This window comes from Schistocerca serialis, chromosome 1 (assembly GCF_023864345.2).
Source record: "Schistocerca serialis cubense isolate TAMUIC-IGC-003099 chromosome 1, iqSchSeri2.2, whole genome shotgun sequence".
Lineage (NCBI taxonomy): Eukaryota > Metazoa > Arthropoda > Insecta > Orthoptera > Acrididae > Schistocerca > Schistocerca serialis.
In genome coordinates this window covers 1,227,659,346-1,227,681,151 of record NC_064638.1, presented here as the reverse complement: position 1 = coordinate 1,227,681,151, position 21,806 = coordinate 1,227,659,346, and the positions used below count along the sequence as shown (strand labels likewise).

At 44.8% G+C, this 21,806-nt stretch overlaps 1 pseudogene; it reads left to right on the top strand.

The window, feature by feature from the left end:
* Window positions 1-4,109: 4,109 nt before the first annotated feature.
* On the top strand, window positions 4,110-4,227 carry LOC126427499 (5S ribosomal RNA; annotated as a pseudogene).
* Window positions 4,228-21,806: the final 17,579 nt, after the last annotated feature.

The window sequence follows — 21,806 nt, the reverse complement described above, 5'->3', positions numbered from 1 at the left end:
CACATTTTCTTTAAAAACGCAACTCAGTCCATCTTAATTTTTCCGTTCTTAAATCATCAGTATTGCAGAGGCTCCCTAATACTGAAAGAACACCCCAGTTTTGTATGTAATGTCGAAATCCTGCCCGTACCTCAGGTGTAGATGATCTAATAACCTCATGTAATTACATTTTCCTGGAGAAAATCAAGATGGGCTGTGATGTTGGGATTGGGTTGTTTGGGGGAAGAGAGCAAACTGCGAGGTCATCGGTCTTATCGGATTAGGGAAGGACGGGGAAGGAAGTCGGCCGTGCCCTTTCAAAGGGACCATTCCGGGATTTGCCTGGAGCGATTTATGGAAACCTAAATCAGGATGACCGTGCTCCCGAATGCAAGTCCAGTGTGCTAACCACTGCGCCACCTCGCTCGGTGGTGGCTGAGGTGTGAATCGAGGTATGTGTTAGGAAGAGCATTGGATTACAGTATTCAATGCAGATGCGATAGTCATAACGGCGGGCTGGTGTAGAGGACAACACATCTGCCTAGAAAGTAAAAGATCCAGGTTCAAGTCCTTGCCTTGGCACAAATTTTAATTCATTACTTCAGCTTCTGTCCTTATCAAAGTTTCAAACATATTGCTGGAAACTGACATCCAATTATATACACCGTTTTCAAGACAAAATTCATGGCTTGAACTTTCTGAAACCTATGTTCACATCGTAAAAGATGGACATTCATCTCTAAATTCCAGGATCTGAAGACGGTGAGCCACAGGAGCTGCTTGGCTTGATTGACTTAACAGGTGCGCAGCTGCCAGCTGATGCCAGAGGAAGAAAGCGTTAGCATTCATTTTTATACGTGACTAGCGCCTGTCTCAGCTTCACACAGGTACAAGTACGAGGGGCATTCAACAACTAATGCAACACTTTTTCTGGAAACAGGTTGGCTTTGTTCAGGATTCCAATACACTGTATTATTCCCATTCTTTTGGCTACAAAACCCTCTTTTTCAAGATAATCCAAGTTCAAAGCGACGGCCTCACGCCACCTTACTTGTACAACCTGTGTACCCGCACAGTACCACTCTACAGGTCGACCGTCTTGATGCATCAATAGTCTCCCCATCAGCCACGTTCTGCTTCCCGCGGAATGCGTCCTTCGTTGGGCCAAACAAATGAAAATTGTAAGGTGCAAGATCCGGGCTCTATAGGGTGGATTAGGAAGAACAGTCCAATGAAGTCTTTTCGGGTGCGCAGACTCGACTGAGGCCTGGAGATGTCAAGGCGAAGGAGCAGTTCGTTTCCATTTTTGTGGCAACGAACACGCTGAAGTTCAACAGTGCAGGAATCACAGGTGTGTGCGGCCGGCCGGCACGTGGAAGATCGGGCAGATCTGCGCGACCTTCTTGCGTTGATGAGACACACCTCGCCCTACGACTCACCGTGCTTTTGTTCACTGCAGTCTCCGTAGAATATCTCCGATGCTCTGGTTTTCTGTCAGAAGAAACTCAATGCTTTGAAAGCACCTCCGTTACACACGCCGTTTTGAAGACCACGTATAGCACTGGTACCAACCGGAACTTCATGAAACTATAGGGGCCTAACTGAGAATACTCCTCAATCTCCCACAGAAAACTCCCCAATTTTTTCACTCTAAATTGGGCGAGAAAAAAATTGTTGCATTACTTATTGAACGCCCCTCGCAGCTACGGCCAGACAACACTTTTGTATCGTGTTGGATATACACAAACCTTACTCGTCAGTCAGACTGTCTTTGTGAAAACCGTATCAAAGCCCATACAGCAGTTACTGAGATTAGCTTCTCACACGCAAAAAGAAAAAACGCGGTCTGTGACTTTGTATTACGTATAAATTCTTGTCAAGCTTCGCAGCTCTTTCCAGTTACGACGGCTGTTACTTTATTGCTTTTACCGGCAGATACCGCCTCTTCTGTAAATGACCATTTCGACATTGCCATGACCTGGCTCTCCAAACGCCAGTTAAATATGTAACAGATAACGATATATCTATGATAGACTCATCAATACTATAAATAAAAATATATATACATAAACCTCCCTCGTCAATGAGTCTGTCAATTAGTGAAAATCATATCAGAATCCCAACAGTAGTCCCTGAGATTAGTCTCCACATACAGTCAGGAAAAAGGCAAGTGGGGAACGTCAATTTATAATATTTCAACAAAATAAAATGTGCACAGTGCTAATTCATAACCCAATTAAGTTATTTATCTTCTTGGGTGAACTCCATGAAATATGGTTGTCAATTAATGTTTTAATAATACCCAAGATAGGAGGGAGGGCAGCAGTTGTTTATCATTGCAGATCGATTTCAGCTTCTCTGTAGCTATCTTCAGTGCACTTACATCCAACTCGTAAATGAAATGGCACGTGGTACCACGTTGCCATTATATATAACAAACAGTTAAACTGTTGAGTAACATTTTGGGCGTGCAGCTGGTCGTCATTTAATTCATCGCATGATATTTCGACTTTGTTATACAACCAGGACCAGGTACAGAAGACCTTTCCTCACAAACAATATATTATTTGTCGTCTCGCGCCCAATCAATTCCGTCACATGCCGTGTCAATTTGCGAAACTAATTATGATTTACCTTGTATACAAATTATGCCTTATACAGACTTTATCAAGAACACCCGTTATGAATTCTGCTTTGGCCATTACTAAACCCTACTACCACTGTTAGTTTCTTAATTCACTGATACTATCTCTTATGTCACTATCGATGTTGGGCGAGGGTTGTTCGGAAAATAAGGAACAATCGGTCGCTAAATGGAAACCACATTGAAAATCAAAACTGTTTTCTTTCCACTTTTAGCTACTCCTTCCAGGTACTTCTCTATATAGACGCCGCTCCGACTTAGACATTTGTTGGAGCGTTAAACCAAATTTCCAATACCTTCGTCACAGAAGGCAGCCGCCTGTGCTTTTGGATAATTCTCTACACTGATCTGTAGCGCACAGCCTGCGCCCAAGTGTTGGCTTCGTATCCAGTGCTTCATGTGAACAGAAATGATACTCAGGACAAGCCAATTAGGGCTGAGTTGTGGGTGATCGAACACTTCCCATCGAAAAGGCTGCAGCAGCGTCTTCACTGCCCCTGCAGAGTGCGGCTGAGAATTGCCAGGAAGAAAGAAGTGCGTGGCAGTTGTGTCGGGTGGGCAGTGTTCACTAAGGCGAAGCCTCTCAGCAGGCCCTCCTACTTGCCGGGAGACATCGTTGTTCTAGGCACCTTTACTCGCTCACAGTGCGCTCACAACTGAAAAGGGTTTCTTGATGCGATCGATGGGCGTACTAAAGACACTGCCCAAAACGTCTGTGAAAAGCCTTGTCGGACTTTCACAGTGGTTTCCATTTCGCGACCGATCGTTCCTCGCTTTCCGACTAGCCCTCATAACACTGGCTCAGAAAAGAGCCCTCTTAATGAACTAGAGAACTGCCCATCGCAAAAGCAGTGATTTCGATGCAGCAATTGGTTACTGCTAGATTTCTGTCCATGCTGATCTCCTGCATGCACTTCACTATGTCACTTCTTTTGAGTGAGTGAGAGGAGCAGGCGTGTTTAGTGACCAGTTGCAAGCAACACGAAATGGCGCTCACCATGAGATAACCTGTGTTCAGTGTCGAGTGTTACGCGAAGCATTTGTGCAAAACGTGTACTGAACTGTCTGTGCAAGAGTTTCAGTGTTTTGGTAAACCTCTAGCAAAGTCTACAGCGTAAAAGTATACAGTGTAAAACATAGGGGCAAAATGGCGCCATTTCCAAAATCTCCTGTAATTTTATTTACCAAGGGTCAGTCCTGTGTCGGCATCGTAAATCGTAGTTTCTGGGCAAGATGTATTTTGATCACCTTGCAGTACTGGGTTGCGGTAAATAACGAGATGTTGTTCCGTCCAGCGTAAACACTTCTTCATTCGACAGTGAGGTCTCATTCTGTTGATGTCCAATGTGAGTCACCCTTCAAACAGTGACATGACAGTGGTAGTTGTCCCTGTGGGTACGGACAACAGGGTCACCATGAGACTGACTGCTGGTTGCAGCGGCACTGTGCAGGAATGTTCGATTAAATCTGAGTAAGAGGGTCTGCGGCCAACGGCCTAGCCTCAGTGGTAACACCGGTTCCCGTCAGATCACCGAAGTTAAGCACTGTCGGGCTGGGCTAGCACTTGGATGGGTCACCGCCCGGTCTGCCGAGCGCTGTCGGCAAGCGGGCTGCACCCAGCCCTTGTGATACAAACTGAGGAGCTACTTGATTGAGAAGTAGCGGCTCCGGTCTCGGAAAATGACATACGGTCGGCAGAGCGGTGTGCTGACCACAAGCCCCTCCATATTCGCATCCAGTGACGGCTGTACGCTGAGGACGACAGGCGTCCGGTCGGTACCGATGAGCCATCATGGCCTGTGTGGGAGGAGTACGGTTTAGTTTTTAAGAGGGTCTGTGATTGGTTCGCAGTAACTGTTTCAGTAGAAGGTGCATTTTCCTGTGCATGTCTGAGTGCAAGGCCTTGCGTTGCTTGGGGTTGGCAACCTGAAATGTAACGGCAGAAATTTCCTGCCCTCCTTCCTACACCACACTATTATTGGTTAACCATGACAAAACTCGTTTATAAAATTGTTATTGATAGGAACTCGTAGGGTCTGCTGCAGTTGGCCAGTGAGATTCGTACACTTGCAGAACCATCCAAGCTTTGAAGTCTGAACACACTTGCTGCAGGGGTTTCAGAGAATACCTTTGCTCCAGGTCATTGCAGAGAACTGCAGAGAGGGGTGTCTCTGACTTAGAGCAGTGTACAGAGGTCGAGCTGGACTTCATCTCCCTTCAGCAGCCGTTTTCTACATTCGCCCTATTTAAGAGTGGTGAGCATGAGCCGTTGATGCAGTTGCCTAGGCGAGGGGGAAGCAAAACTAGTTAATTTGCATCAAAGGTCTAATTGTGCAGTTTTAACGTTTCCAGCCAGCTAGTTGCACCCACCATACATAATCACGAATTTGTTGGTTCTCATAATCAATCACTGGTTGCTGTGACCATGACTTAGATTATGCTTTCATGTGTGCATCAAACTGTGACAAAGACTATAGAGTAAAATTGCAGCCTTTTACCAATTTAATAAATGATTCAGTTGGTGAATCATTTTATTTGGTATCTTATAGCAAAAAAACAAATTGTTGTAGTGACCGCTAATTTCCATTTGTTATTAGTGAGCCGCTTCATTAATATGCCCATACTTTCATGCTTAATTGAACCATTCCTAGCAATTTCCATTTACGAGGGCAGTTCAATAAGTAATGCAACACATTTTTTTCTGAAACAGGGGTTATTTTATTCAGCATTGAAATACACCAGGTTATTCCCCAATCTTTTAGCTACACAACACTATTTTTCAACGTAATCTCCATTCAATGCTACGGCCTTACGCCACCTTGAAATGAGGGCCTGTATGCCTGCACGGTACCATTCCACTGGTCGATGTCGGAGCCAACGTCGTACTGCATCAATAACTTCTTCATCATCCGCGTAGTGCCTCCCACGGATTGCGTCCTTCATTGGGCCAAACATATGGAAATCCGACGGTGCGAGATCGGGGCTTAGGGTGCATGAGGAAGAACAGTCCACTGAAGTTTTGTGAGCTCCTCTCGGGTGCAAAGACTTGTGTGAGGTCTTGCGTTGTCATGAAGAAGGAGAAGTTCGTTCAGATTTTTGTGCCTTCGAACACGCTGAAGTCGTTTCTTCAATTTCTGAAGAGTAGCACAATACACTTCAGAGTTGATCGTTTGACCATGGGGAAGGACATCGAACAGAATAACCCCTTCAGCGTCCCAGAAGACTGTAACCATGACTTTACCGGCTGAGGGTATGGCTTTAAACTTTTTCTTGGTAGGGGAGTGGGTGTGGCGCCACTCCATTGATTGCCGTTTTGTTTCAGGTTCGAAGTGATGAACCCATGTTTCATCGCCTGTAACAATCTTTGACAAGAAATTCTCACCCTCAGCCACATAACGAGCAAGCAATTCCGCACAGATGGTTCTCCTTTGCTCTTTATGGTGTTCGGTTAGACAATGAGGGACCCAGCGGGAACAAACCTTTGAATATCCCAACTGGTGAACAATTGTGACAGCACTACCGACAGAGATGTCAAGTTGAGCACTGAGTTGTTTGATGGTGATCCGTCGATCATCTCGAACGAGTGTGTTCGCACGCTCCGCCATTGCAGGAGTCACAGCTGTGCACGGCCGGCCCGCACGCGGGAGATCAGACAGTCTTGCTTGACCTTGCGGCGATGATGACACACGCTTTGCCCAACGACTCACCGTGCTTTTGCCCACTACCAGATCACCGTAGACATTCTGCAAGCGCCTATGAATATCTGAGATGCCCTGGTTTTCCGCCAAAAGAAACTCGATCACTGCCCGCTGTTTGCAACGCACATCCGTTACAGACGCCATTTTAACAGCTCCGTACAGCGCTGCCACCTGTCGGAAGTCAATGAAACTATACGAGACGAAGCGGGAATGTTTGAAAATATTCCACAAGAAATTTCCTTTTTTTTTTCAACCCAAATTGGCCGAGAAAAAAAATGTGTTGCATTACTTATTGAACTGCCCTCGTAATATGGTATTATCCATTGCACAGCAGTGTTTCTCTTCAGTCTTCGTAATCTTATGGGGAGCTTCACTTCCCGGTAGGTCACCGGGGATCGGACTTGTAGCGTCTCGGAAGTGTGCTAAACAGCTCAGTTGACACCTCACGATGGTCAAAACTTTCGAAGTGTTGATCCTGGTGCTATCTGTCACTTACAATGCCTTCTGCACACCTTCCCGATGAATCGCAATTGTTGTTAGACTATATAAGTTACAACAAGAGCAATTGCGACAGTTTGGTGTTAAAAACGACAATATAAAAATTGCTTCCAAGGTTTTCGGGTGTACTGCCGAATGCATCATCAGATGGTACTGACAGAATAAGGGATCTGAGGTGCGCTCCCGCCGGGAAAGCCTTGAATATAAAAATTATTTTCTATTAGAACATGTATTAATAGATTACATAATCAGTCGTTATGTATTTTCTATTTTAACAGTTAGAACTGAAGTTGATGAAGAAACGTGAGTTCTTGAAATCTGTGGAATTGAAACAAATCATCAGGGCACTGGAGATGGCCGACAGCACATTTGGGCCACTCATAAAGGAAGCAAAGACGGATTACCTCGTTATGATCGTCGACAAGGTCGCGTCACGCAAAGTAGAAATCAGCACCAGGATCCGCTTTTGGTCATGCATCAGTATTTTCATTTCCTCCGCAATATTCAGATTTCTACTCTTATCTAAAGTATGAAGTGCATCGTCATCGTTATCTCTTCCAACATTGTGCCCTATTTTATGTATATGCTTCAGTACAACTGATCTGTCAGATTTATCAAGTCCGAAGCAGTCAGCATGTTCTTTAAAGCAGGTTTAAAATTTCTACCCTTTTGGCCAACGTAGTACTTGTTTTAGTAACTGCATGTCACGTAATAAATTCCTGATTTGCGAGGCGTCTGCACCAGTTCCTTCCTTAAGGTGCAGGTGGCGGCTAAAGTTATCAATATCTGTGATTTTGAGCATCTTGGACATTTTGTCTGATATGACTTCTGAATATGGTTCTGTTGTTCTCTTAGGTTTTTGTATGTTGTTGTGGGTGGTGGCCTTGTCAGGGTGACTTTGTTACATGTTGTCAGTGTGCATACATTTCATGTTCATGACAGCCATTGTTACGTGTAATGGATTTTATTGTTCCCAGAACAAGATTTTCACTCTGCAGCGGAGTGTGCGCTGATATGAAACTTCCTGGCGGATTAAAACTGTGTGCCTGACGGAACTCGAATTGCCTTTGGCGGGCAAGAGCTCTACCAACTGAGCTACCCAAGCACGACTCACGCCCCGTCCTCACAGCTTTGCTTCCGCCAGTACCTTGTCTTATACTTTTCTAACTTTACAGAAGCTCTCCTGCGAAAGGCAAAGGTCCCGAGTTCGAGTCTCGTTTCGGTACACAGTTTTAATCCGCCAGAGAGTTTCGATTTTATTGTTAATTTAAGTAACTCAACAAAAATTTGTGATTCTAGGCTTTTGTGGTGGGGGTGATCAACAACTCATCTTTCGTTATGCATAATGCTTGTCGGTAGAGTTAAGTAAATGTGCTTTTCGGTCATACATTTCCTATGTGATACAAGACAACACGAAACTTGTAATTTCAGATTTCGTATATTTTTAAAGACACCATTAAAATAGTTTTGCACGCATACACATAAATGAAGGAAGTGTTAAAAATAATAATAATATTTATTGTTTTTCAAATTATTTTGTCAAAATCGGAACACGGAAAAAAGCAGAAAGCGTAATATACAGTTCTATCTAAAATCGTCTGCTAGACTCAGTAGTTCGGATGTACAATCACCACAGCATGGGACATCAAAGAACCAGTAAACCAATAGATGAGGCTGTTAGTTTCGTAATACATTACCTTTTTTTTTTTTTTTGACTCAGCGAGAGATACGTTTTCGGAAGATTACATCAGTGACAGATTTAAGCGCCGCAATCTGATGTTCATGAATTCAAACGAATTTACTTGACTAGGATACATGGATATACTGATTTCATTTTGTGTATTAATAACATAACGACACTACATTGCATCTTACAACAGGCTTGATTCGCATTCTTTGTTAGGAAAAACGAATCTGTATAAGTTCCCTTTGTGATTTGGGCGTCCCTCATTGTATTATGATTTCGTTCTGTTTACAAATAAAAATGCCTAGAAAACTGTTTCCGAATACACCAGAATGGCTAAAAGACTGAGAACTCAAGAATCCATTGAAGCTCGTGAGGTGAGACTTGCTGCAGCTCAAGAACATCAGGCTTTAACTCGTTCTTTGGACATTCCCTCCGAAAGATAGAAGGGACATAGCTCTGATCGAAAGTGCAACGGTTTATCTTACTCCTCACAACCCTTCGCTCACAGAGGCTTAAAGTTACATATCGCCTACATAACAGAATGGAAGCGAAAATTTTGGCTGGACGGAGCGCAGGCGAGTGAGTGTTTATACAGTGAATCCCACTTATTTACCATTTCGCATTAAACGTGCCTAATTCCTGGTGAGTTTATGTTGTAACATGACCTTACACAAAGTGCAAGGACAGATGCTATGTTTTCCTTTCTGCACTGCCAACCCTGGACGGCCCTTTCCTGTTTTATTGAAGCAAACAAGCTCCAAAATTGAGTTGCCAGTCTTATGCTAATATCTGAGCAACAGCGAGTTCCTCAGCTAAGTGGTGAATGAACTCTCAATCTGGAGACAATGTGGAAGCATGAAAAATACTACACGTGAAATGAGGGCAACAAAACAACCTTTGAATGCATTTTAACTACACAGAGTTCTCTGAAAATCAGAACTTCGATCATACTACCTAAACGCAACCTATTTCAGGGAGCCACGTTTTCGTCGACAAGTCACAAAAAAACACATGAGTAGTAAAATTTTTACTGTGAGACCTTCTTCCTCAGACATTTTCGTTGCACGACACTAGCGTTTCCATTGCTAAGAGTGCACATGATTCAAACAACAGTTAAAGACGTTTCTCAGAATGGTACATTTAATACACTACTGGCCATTAAAATTGCTACACCACGAAGATGACGTGCTACAGACGCGAAATTTAACCGACGGGAAGAAGATGCTGTGATATGCAAATGAAGAGCATTTCAGAGCATTCACACAAGGTTGGTGACACCTACAACGTGCTGACATGAGGAACGTTTCAAACCGATTTCTCATACACAAACAGCAGTTGACCGGCGTTGTCTGGTGAAACTCTGTTGTGATGCCTCGTGTAAGGAGGAGAAACGCGTACCATCACGTTTACGACTTTGATAAAGGTCGGACTGCAGCCTATCGCGATTGCGGTTTATCGTATCGCGACATTACTGCTCGCGTTGGTCGAGATCCAATGACTGTTAGCAGAATATGGAATCGGTGGGTTCAGGAGGGTAATACGGAACGCCGTGCTGGATTCCAACGGCCTCGTATCACTAGCAGTCGAGATGACAGGCATCTTATCAACACGGCTGAAACGGATCGTGCAGCCACGTCTCGATCCCTGAGTCAACAGATGGGGACGTTTGCAAGACAACAACCATCTGCACGAACAGTTCGACGACGTTTACAGCAGCATGGACTATCAGCTATGGCTGCGGTTACCCTTGACGCTGCATCACAGACTCATCGGCGAACCTGGGTGCACGAATGGCAAAATGTCATTTTTTCGGATGAATCCAGTTTCTGTTACAGGATCATGATGGTCGCATCCGTGTTTGGCGACATCGCGATGAACGCACATTGGAAGCGTGTATTCGCCATCGCCATTCTGGCGTATCACCCGGCGTGATGGTATGGGGTGCCATTGGTTACACGTCTCGGTCACCTCTCGTTCGCATTGACGGCACTTTGAACAGTGGGCGTTTCATTTCAGGTGTGTTACGACACGTGGCTTTACCCTTCATTCGATCCCTACGAAACCCTACATTTCAGCAGGATAATGCACGACCGCATGTTGCAGTTCCTATGCCGGCCTTTCTGGATACAGAAAATTTTCGACTGCTGCCCTGGCCAGCACATTCTCCAGATCTATCACCAATTGAAAACGTCTGGTCAATGGTGGCCGAGCAACTGGCTCGTCACAATACGCCAGTCACCACTCTTGATGAACTGCAGTATCGTGTTGAAGCTGCATGGGCAGCTGTACCTGTACACGCTATCCAAGCTCTGTTTGACAAAATGCCCAGGCGTATTAAGGTCATTTTTACGGCCAGAGATGGTTGTTCTGAGTACTGATTTCTCAGGATCTATGCACCCAAACTGCGTGAAAATGTAATCACATGTCAGTTCCAGTATAATATATTCGTCCAATGAATACCCGTTTATCATCTGCATTTCTTCTTGGTGTAGCAATTTTAATGGCCAGTAGTGTAATTTTAGGCGTTAATAGACGGGACGGTCCTCACACGGTCACTAAAAAACCTTTGCACATTTTGAAAACAGTCTCGGTTCTCCTGAATAGTTTGGATTTCTCTCCTGTGACAATTTTTTCACCTAAGAGTTGCAGTTGCAACCTACGTCCTCAGTTCTCTGCAGGATGCATTCCACTCTCTACAGTTTTTACTCTCTCCTCTACAGCTCCCTCTAGTAGCCGGGATGTTATACTCTGATGTCATAACATGTTTTCTATCATCCTGTCCCTCCCTCTTGTCAGAGTTTTCCATATGTTCCTTTCCTCGCCGATTCTCTGGGGAAACTGCTCATTCCTTAGCTTATCAGTCCACCTAATTTTCAACAATCTTCTGTACCATCGTATTTCAAATGTTTCGATTCTCTTCTGTTCCGTTTTTCTCACAGACCACATCTCACAACCACACAATGCTGCATTCAAAACGCACGTTCTCAGCCATTTATTAGTCACATTAATACCCATATTTGATGCTAGCAGACTTTTGTTGGCGAGGAATCCCCTTTTTTCCACTGTTAGTCTGCTTGTTATGCCCTCCTTTCTCCGTCCGTCGTGGATTATTTTACTGACTAGTTAGTAGAATTCCTTAAATTCGTCTACTTCGTTGTCCGCAATTCTGATGTTAAGTTTCTTGCTATTTTTATTTCTGCTACTTCTCATTACTTTCTTCTTCGATTTACTGTCAGCACATTTTCTGTAATTCATTCTATTCAAGAGATATTGTAATTCTTGTTCACTTGCACAGAGGATAGGAATGTCATTAGCGAATTTTATCACCTATTTCCCTTCAGTCTGAATTTAAATCCCACTGTTGAATCTTTCTTTTGTTTCTCTCATTGCTTCTTCCATGTATTGATTTAACAGTAGAGGCGAAAGGCTGCATCCCTGTCCTACATTCTGCCTAATTTTCTCTCTCGGTTGTTATATATACTGTACATTATCCGTCTTTGCATATAACTTACCACTATTTTTCTCAGGATTTCGAACATCTTGCGGCAGTTTACATTGTTGATCGGTTCTTCCAGCTCGACAAATCTAATGAACGTGTCTTGCTTCGATTTTTAGCCGCAACTTCATAATTTGTCTCTCTGGTGTCTTTATCTTCCGTAAAGCTAAACTGATCGTCATCTAACACATTCAAAATTTCCTTTTTCATTGTTATTATCGTCAGCAACATGGATGCGTGAACTGTTAAACTGATTGTGCAATTGTTTTCGCACTTGTCTGCTCTCGCCATCATCGGAATTGGATGATGTTTTTCCGAAAGTCGAACGCTATGTCACCAGTCTGGTACATTCTACTCCCAGACCTCCGAATTACGTCCAATGAATGGTCCATGGGATTCCTGGCAGGCGATCTGGGTGTCCAGTTCATTCGCTCGAACTATCCAGAACGTCCTTCAAACCAATCGCACAATTGTCGCCCGGTGACACGGCGCACTGTCAGCCTAAAAATTCCATTGTTGTTTGGAAACATGAACTCCATGAATGGCTGCAAATGGTCTCAAAGTAGGCGAATACAACCATTTGCAGTCACTGATCGGTACTGTTGGACTAGAGGACCCAGCCCATTCCGAGTGGACGCAGCCCACGCCATTATGGAGCAACCGCCAACTTACGCAGTGCCTCTTTAGCAACTTGGGTCCATGGCTTCAGGCGGTCTACACTACTCCTGAACCCCACCATCGGCTCTTACCAACTGACATCGGGACTGATCGGACCAAGCCACGGTTTTACACTCGTCTATTTGAGAGGTGGCATGAGCCCCCTCTCATATTTCTATCTTACGATTTTCGCCTCTAATTGCATGCGGTGAAAAGTTGCTATTCCTTCACACGCGGACTTCCCACACAGCGTCTCTCGTCACCCGGGTGGTCCGGTGACAGGCGGGCTCTGCGGATCTCGAGAGGGTTAAGCCGACGAGTGTGAGGGAGTCGAGTGAATGCTTTCCAGACGCCGACATTGTCAAGAGACACGCCAGCAGGGGCCTGAAGTAGCGGCTGGGCTAGAGGTTCCGTTACTTCGCAGAAACTTAGCGAAAACACTTTCTGGCGGGCTACCAGCGAGGCGTGGGAATGACTTGTGTACCCAGGCAGTTGTGGCGGGAAAATTCCCGCGCTTTCTGCAAAATAGTAACTGTGATTGGCTTGCTCAGGGCATAGCTCCGTGACGTAGCAAAATCAGAGCAGAAATTGGCGCCAAGAATCTCCATTGGTGGAATGGTAGTGCTCCGGCAATGGAGTGGAATTTTCCGCCGGTTTTCGAGTTGCTGATTGGAACGTTTAACCACAGCCACTGTCGTGGGGGCGGAAATGTTGTGTGTTCGGCCTGTACGGGTGCTCAGGGGTAGTCGGGTCTCGCCTTTCGGTCGAGGACGTCGAAGCAACCAGCCATCGCCTCCGGTACGCCAGATCGTGTTCTGGCAGTTAAGAAGACAGTTTGGTAATGTATGTCCGCAGCACCGGCAGACAGGGATTTTCCTAGGTGATAATCAGAGCTCAGCAGAGCGCGCCTGTTCGTCTTTTTCTAACTTTGTTCTGTCTTGGGTAGCAGCAATTAATGTTGGGTTAGCTGTGTGTCTCTCTTAAGATTTGAGTGGCAAGGAATTGGCTCCACATACCACTTCGTCATAAACCTCACAATCTAGTTTAGGGACAACTTCACCTTCACAGCGTTTGTTTGAGTATCCAATTTGAGCCAATTTGATGTATTATAAATGTTTCATGTGTTTTTGTTTATTATTTTGTGTTTAGTCTTCATAAATCATATTGTTATTTTGGACAGAAATTTCATTCTGTTAATCGGTAGAGCAACCCATCATTTCTCACTACGTTAATGAAACCTTCCTTTATTTAACTTATTTATCAAATTAAATTATTGCAGGTGCCAAACTCTTTTCTACTCCACTTGCAGGGTTGATTACAGTCAGTTCGCGTATATTTTTTAATCCATGTGCAACAGCAAAAGTCGGAGTTAGAATAGGGGGGGGGGGGCTTAGAGCATCAGTTACATATGTAGATTCTAGAAGAATTTAGTGTTAAATACACTGCTTGCCCCGGCACCTCGCATATTATCCGCCAGACATGGTCATGTGTCCAGGAGAGGCGATGTCGTACTGTGAGCGTAGGCGCTCGCGTAAGTCGATTGCTGCAGTTATTTCACACAGTGTTGCGTATCTGACAGTGCTGACAACTACGCAAACGCCCCTGCTCTCGGTCGTTAAATGAAGGCCGCTGTCCCATGTATTGTCTGCGACGAGAGGTAGTGATTGAAATTTGGTGCACCCAGCACACCCTTGAGGCTGTGCAGCTCGGAATACTGAATTTCGAAAATGGAATGCGTCTAGCTACAAGTACTGTCCGCGTTCTGAGTCTGTAAATTCCAGTCATGCCACAATCACTTAGGAAACCTTTTCACAAAAATCACCTGAGAACAAGTGACAGGTCCGCGAAAGCACTTTTATACCTTGAGTACGCGATACTACGCGCCTTGTGTATACAGGGTGGTCCATTGATCGTGACCGGGCCAAATATCTCACGAAGTAAGCGTCAAACGAAAAAACTACAAAGACGAAACTTGTCTAGCTTGGAAGGGGAAACCAGAGGGCGCTATGGTTGGCGCGCTAGATGGCGCTGCCATAGGTCAAACGGATGTCAACAGCGTTTTTTAAAAATAGGAACCCCCATTTTTTATTACATATTCGTATAGTACGTAAAGAAATATGAATGTTTCAGTTGGACCACTTTTTTCGCTTTGTGATAGATGGCGCTGTAACGGTCACAAACATATGGCTCACAATTTTAGACGAACAGTTGGTAACAGTTAGGTTTTCTAAATTACGTACGTAGGTACGTTTGAACATTTTATTTCGGTTTTTCCAATGTGATACATGTACCTTTGTGAACTTCTCATTTCTGAGAAGGCATGCTGTTACAGCGTGATTACCTGTAAATACCACATTAATGCAATAAATGCTCAAAATGGTGTCCGTCAACCTCAATGCATTTGGCAATACGTGTAACGACATTCCTGTCAACAGCGAGTAGTTCGCCTTCCGTAATGTTCGCACATGCATTGACAATGCGCTGACGCATGTTGTCAGGCGTTGTCGGTGGATCACAATAGCAAATATCCTTGAACTTTCGCCACAAAAAGAAATCGGGGTACGTCAGATCTGGTGAACGTCCGGGCCATGGTATGGTGCTTCGACGACCAATCCACCTGTCATGAAATATGCTATTCAATACCTCTTTAACCGCACGCGAGCTATGTGCCGGACATCCATCATGTTGGAAGTACATCGCCATTCTGTCATGCAGTGAAACACCTTATAGTAACATCGGTAGAACATTACGTAGGGAATCAGCATACATTGCACCATGTAGATTGCGATCGGTAAAATGGGGGCCAATTATCCTTCCTCCCATAATGCCGCATCATACATTAACCCGTCAAGGTCGCTGATGTTCCACTTGTCGCAGCCATCGTGGATTTTCCGTTGCCCAATAGTGCATATTATGCAATTTACTTTACTGCTGTTGGTGAATGACGCTTCGTCTCTAAATAGAACGCGTGCAAAAAATCTGTCATCGTCCCGTAATTTCTCTTGTGCCCAGTGGCAGAACTGTACACGACGTTCAAAGTCGTCGCCATGCAATTTCTGGTGCGTAAAACTATTGTACGGGCGCAATCGATGTTGATATACCATTCTCAACACCGACGTTTTTGAGATTCCCGATTCTCACGCAATTTGTCCGCTACTGATGTGCGGATTAGCCACAACAGCAGCTACAAGACCTACTTGGGCACCATCATTTGTTGCAGGTCGTGGTTGTCGTTTCACACGTGTCTGAACACTTCCTGTTTCCTTAAATAACGTAACTATCCGGCGAACGGTCCAGACACTTGGATGATGTCGTCCAGGATACCGAGCAACATACATAGCACACGCCCGTTGGGCATTTTGATCACAATAGCCGTACATCAACACGATATCGACCTTTACCGCAATTGGTGAACGGTCCATTTTAATGCGGGTAGTGTATCACGAAGCAAATACCGTCCGCACTGGCGGAATGCTACATGATACCACGTACTTACACATTTGTGACTATTACAACGCCATCCATCACAAAGCGAAAAAAGTGGTGCAACTAAAACATTCATATTTCTTTACGTACTACACGAATATGTAATAGAAAATGGGGGGTTCCTATTAAAAAGAAAAAACGCAGTTGATATCCGTTTCACCTATTGGAGGGCCATCTAGCGCGCTAACCATAGCGCCATCTGGTTTCCCCCTTCAAGCTAGACGAGTTTCGTTCTTTGTAGTTTTTTCGTTTGATGCTTATTTCGTGAGATATTTGGCCCGATCACTGTCAATGGACCACCCTGTAAATGCCGTATGACTTTCGTTATAACAGTGTAAGACATTTCTCAATATGATACATTTATGTAGTTATTTTATGCGTTAACAGATGGGAGGCTCCTTGCTCGGTCTGTGAAAAACCTTTCCATATTTTAGAAAGAGTCACGGTCAACATTCACGTACGGCTTTAAATATTTATTCCCCACTAGCGTCGTATGTAGCCACTCGATGACTAACACGAGAGGCGCTGCCGGAGCAGATTACGGCGGCAACGGCTGCGGGGCCGTAGGAAAGATTACCCGCGGCGCACATCCTGGCCGTAAAGCGCTTTTAGCGGCAGTAAACGAAAGCGGAAACTGCGGGCCGGTCCTCGAGCTGGGAGCCACCGCGGGGCAGACAAAAGCCGGCGGCCAGAACTGGGTCAGCCGGCCGCGCGGCCGCGCATGCGCCCTGCCCGCCGGCGTCATCCCGCTAATGAAGCGCGGCTCGCGTGCTGCCCCCGAGTGTCATAGCGTGGCCGCGGCCGACAGCGCCCCAAAAGCCCACTGTTTATGCTGATGGTTCTCCGTCTAATGCAGCTCATATTGTCCGCAGACACAACATTTCCGTTATCCCTGTTGACTTCTGTGGCTGTGGTCACAGCAAAAGTAAATGTTCTCAGTTATTCAGCCGTCTCACGGTTTCTGTTGAGGTATGACGATCCTGCCTTGGAGGCGGTTAAGTGGGAGATGTGACAGATGGTGACGCGAGACTGGACGCGCCCGTAGTTTATGTATCAGCCGATAGAGGACAATATTGGATAGGACGACTGTGATTTTAGTTTCGATTGAGCCTACTAGAGTGCACGAAAGTAATAGAATGTTATTCATAAACTGTTCCAGTGTTATTATGTCTTTTTGTGTAGGTAAAATGTTATAAATGTGTTTTAGCAGTATGAATGATGCGTGAGTGTGGTTTAAGGTTAATATGAAAATAATTGGTTAACGAGTTATCTAGTAGGATTTAGTGTGGGAACATCTAGAAGAAGTATGCATATGGACAAAGGGGATTTTTGTAGAATAGATTTGTAAAGTAAGTTTATGGTAAAGGGAAAGTTAATTCAGGAGTAAATAACAATAGTAAATAACTTTATGCATAAACAAAACTTCAGCATATTAGATAATTGCGTCGGTAAAAAGTGCAGTCGTTAGGTTTACTATTTTGCGATTGGTTATGGATGAAAAGCGCTGATTGACGCGGGAGAATGTTGTTTTGCTATTGGCTGTTGAGTAAACTGACCAATGGTAAAGCAATATTCTTCGCGCGCCTTTCTCTGCTGGTAGAGAAGACTTAGAGTATTCTAGAGAGGAGTCGGAGTCTAGCCATGAAACAGTTCGGACGTGTGTAGTAGTAGTTCCGATGGAAACGATAAGTTGCCGGATCTAGCAGTGTTTCATACATCAATACTGTGGTAAAGTGACAGCATAATTATTCCGATGGGCGTGTAGAAATTTTGGAATTTTTAACTGAATTTTGTGACGGGAAACGACATATATTCCGCGTGGCGTATTGAGCAGGTCGGTGGCCAAAAACTGACTGCATTTGGTACCGACATACTTAATATTTGGCGAGCATTATCAACAAAAACAATCAGTATTTTTGTTGCTATTACGTTTTCGGGAAATGCAACACCATAAACTTGCTATCGTCAGAGAAAAAGATTGTGAGTGACTGTGTTAGGACTAGCTCAGGCTTGGCAGTGATACTTGTTCACCTAAGTTTCAGAATATATTAATTGAGGACAAAATTTCCAACCTTTCACTTGTGTAAAACCTTTCTCCCGAAACGTAGATTAGTGACTTTAATTGCAGCCTGGTTCACGTCGAAGTACGGTAGGTTTCACTCGGCTTTCCTACTGATGATCTGCTGAGACAATGTTCACAGGTAGGTGCAGGTACGTCGTAAAGGGACGGAAAGAACAGCGCCGCCGCACTGTGTTTCTACAGACAGGGCCATATTTACGCGCAGTCTATCTGGCCTGTACCTGGGGTCCAGTACCACAAAAATTTAAAACAAAAAGGTGTCTCCGCAGTATCCTTTCTTTCAGGGGTGCTAGTTCTGCAAGGTACGCAGGAGAGCTTCTGTAAAGTTTGGAAGATAGGAGACGAGGTACTGGCAGAAGTGAAGCTGTGAGGACGGGGCGTGAGTCGTGCTTGGATAGCTCAGATGGTAGAGCACTTGCCCGCGAAAGGCAAAGGTCCCGAGTTCGAGTCTCCGTCCGGCACACAGTTTTAATCTGCCAGGAAGTTTCAAAAAGCTTTCTGTTATACGAGGGCTATTCGGAAAGCAAGGAACGATGGTTAGCGAAATGGAAACCACAGTGAAAATCCGATGAAGATTTGCACGGGTTGATAGGCAGTGTCTGTAGTATGGCCGTGGACAGCGCCAGGTTGCTCTTCTTCAGTTCTGAGAGCTCAGTGAGCGCGAACATACTTAAAACAGCCGCACAAGTCTCCCACCAAGTAAGAGATTTTGCCTGATTTCATGCAACGCCACGTAACACAGTGAAGAGCCAAAGAAACTGGTACACCCGCCCAGTATCGTGTAGACGCCCGGCGAGCACGCAGAAATGCCGCAACACGACGTGGCATTGACTAGACTAGTGTCTGAAGTAATGCTGGAGGGAACTGACACCATGAGTCCGGCAGGGCTGTCCATAAATCCGTAAGAGTACGAGGGGATGGAGATCTCTTCTTAACATCACGTTGAATGGCAGCCCAGATATCTCAATAATGTTCATGTTTGTGGAGACTGGTGACCAGCGAAGTGTTTAAACTCAGAAGAGTGTTTCTGGAGCCATCCTGTAGCAATTCTGGACGTATAAGGCGTGCTGCTGGAAGTCCGTCGGAATGCACAATGGACATGAATGGGTGAGGGCGATCAGACAGGATGCTTACGTACGTGTCACCTGTCGTAGTCGTATCTAGAATTATTAGGGATCCCATATCACTCCAACTGCACACGCCTCACACTATTACAGAACCTCCACCAGCTTGAACAGTCCCCTGCTGACATGCAGAGACCATGGATTTATGAGATTGTCTCCATATCCGTACACGTCCTTCCACTCGATACAATTTGAAACGAGACTCGTCCGACCAGGCACACTGTTTCCAGTCATCAACAGTCCAATGTTGATGGCCGGCCACTGTGACCGAGCGGTTCTAGGCGCTTCAGTCTGGAACCGCGCTGCTGCTACTGTCGCAGGTTCGAATCCTGCCTCGGGCATGGATGTGTGTGATGTCCTTAGGATAGTTAGGTTTAAGTAGTTCTAAGTGTAGGGGACTGATGACCTCAGAAGTTAAGTCCCACAGTACTTAGAGCCACTGTCGATGCTGACGGGTCCAGGCGAAGCGTAAAGCTTTGTTTCGTGCTGTCATCAAGGGTCAGGCCCCAACAACCGCACGAGTGGTCGACTGTGAAGAGCGGACAAATTGAATAGCTGGGCGGCGGCCATTAGAGTGGTAAACTGACGCGCGAAGTTCGAATGTTTATACATCGCTTTTGGTTATTAAATGCCTTCCCTTGAGTTAGGTCGCAAACATAATGCCTCATTTAAATGCTTTACTACAATATACTTTTTAATTTATCAACAAACAGCAACTAGTCACTGTTTATGAATTTATCTTACGTACTACATGGAATCTGCCGTAGCTAAAAGTTATGTACTGGACCCCTAGCATTTTTCGTAGTTCATTTACGATAGATGTACGCAAAATGCATCAAAATACTCAAAGATTTGCCCACTATATTAATAGATATTTTCTGACACTACCTTGCTTTAAATTTTATGACGAGAAGTGCGTTACATATGGCATAGTGCTTTGGCAACACACGACCAAATTATCAAGTTTCAACCTAACCTAGACCATGAAAACACTACCGATCAGCCAACTTTCTTCAAAATGATCAGAACATATAAAATGGTATTCTGTCGGTCGGAAATCTGGCCTCCTGACAGCGTGTAACCATTTTTGTAACAGCTGTGGTTTTGAGAAAGGAAACCTGCAAATAGATGCACAGACATTATGCTAATACCGTGTTACAAAAACATTTATTAAGCAAGTGCGCTGACATACGAAACAACTTAAAGTATTCACATACCTGTGAAATGTATTATTCGTTCCTTTCTCGAATTTATTTGTACAATTAATCGCTGCGTAACTCTTCACCATTGTACTTCTTTTGATTGGAATGTACAGACGGTAGAATTACGAGTAACAAATACTGTATGTACGCCCCAACAAATATAAAACGTTGAATCAGGATCTTCATAAACAACAATACTACACAACACATCAGACTACAACCACTATAATGGCGTCCAGCCGAAGGTTCAAATTGTCCCGCGACTGCAGCGCCATCAGTGAGTCTGGTTATTTTTTACAAGGTCTTTGTCAAGGGTACACGAGTGGGCCTCCGGCTCCGAAAGCCTATATCGATGATGTCTCGTTGAATGATTCGCACGCTGACACTTGTTGATGGCCCAGCACTGAAATCTGCAGCAATCTGCGGAAGGGTTGCACTTCTGTCACGTTGAACGATTCTCTTCAGTCATCGTTCGCCCCGTTCTTGCAGGATCTTTTTTCGGCCGCAGCGACCTGGGAGATTTAACGTTTTGCCGGATTCGTGACATTCACGGTACGCTCGTGAAATGGTCGTAAAGAAAAATCCCCACTTCATCGCTACCTCGGAGACGCTGTGTCCGATCGCTCGTGCGCCGACTATAACACCACGTTCAAACTCACTTAACCTGTCATTGTAGCAGCAGTAACCGATCTAATAATTGCGCCAGACACTTGTTGTCGTACATAGGCATTGCCGACCGCAGCCCCGTATTCCGCCTGTTTACATACCTCTGTATTTGAATACGCATGCCTGTACCAGTGTCTTAGGCACTTCAATGTGTGACTGTCATGCAGTTTCTTCTTCAGGACAGTTCTCGTCCGCTCACTGTAGGGTCAATGAGGACGGCCCTGCAGCGTTTCTGATGGGAAGTGTTTGATCACACACTATCAGCACGGCAGTCTGTGCTGGCAAACATGTATATTTACATAAAACACATAGATTATATGCTTTTATGTTTAATTGTCCGCCGGCCGTTGTGGCCGAGCGGTTCGAATCCTGCCTCGGGCATGGATGTGTGTAATGTCCTTAGGTTAGTTAGGTTTACGTAGTTCTAAGTGCTAGGGACTGATGACCTCAGATGTTAAGTCCCTTAGTGCTCAAAGCCATTTTTTTAAATTGTCATTGCATAGTTTTGAGCGTAGTTTAAGCGTCATTAAAGGGTTAGATTGCAGTACAGAAATGAGCAGAACATTTCCTACGTGATATATGTGCCAGA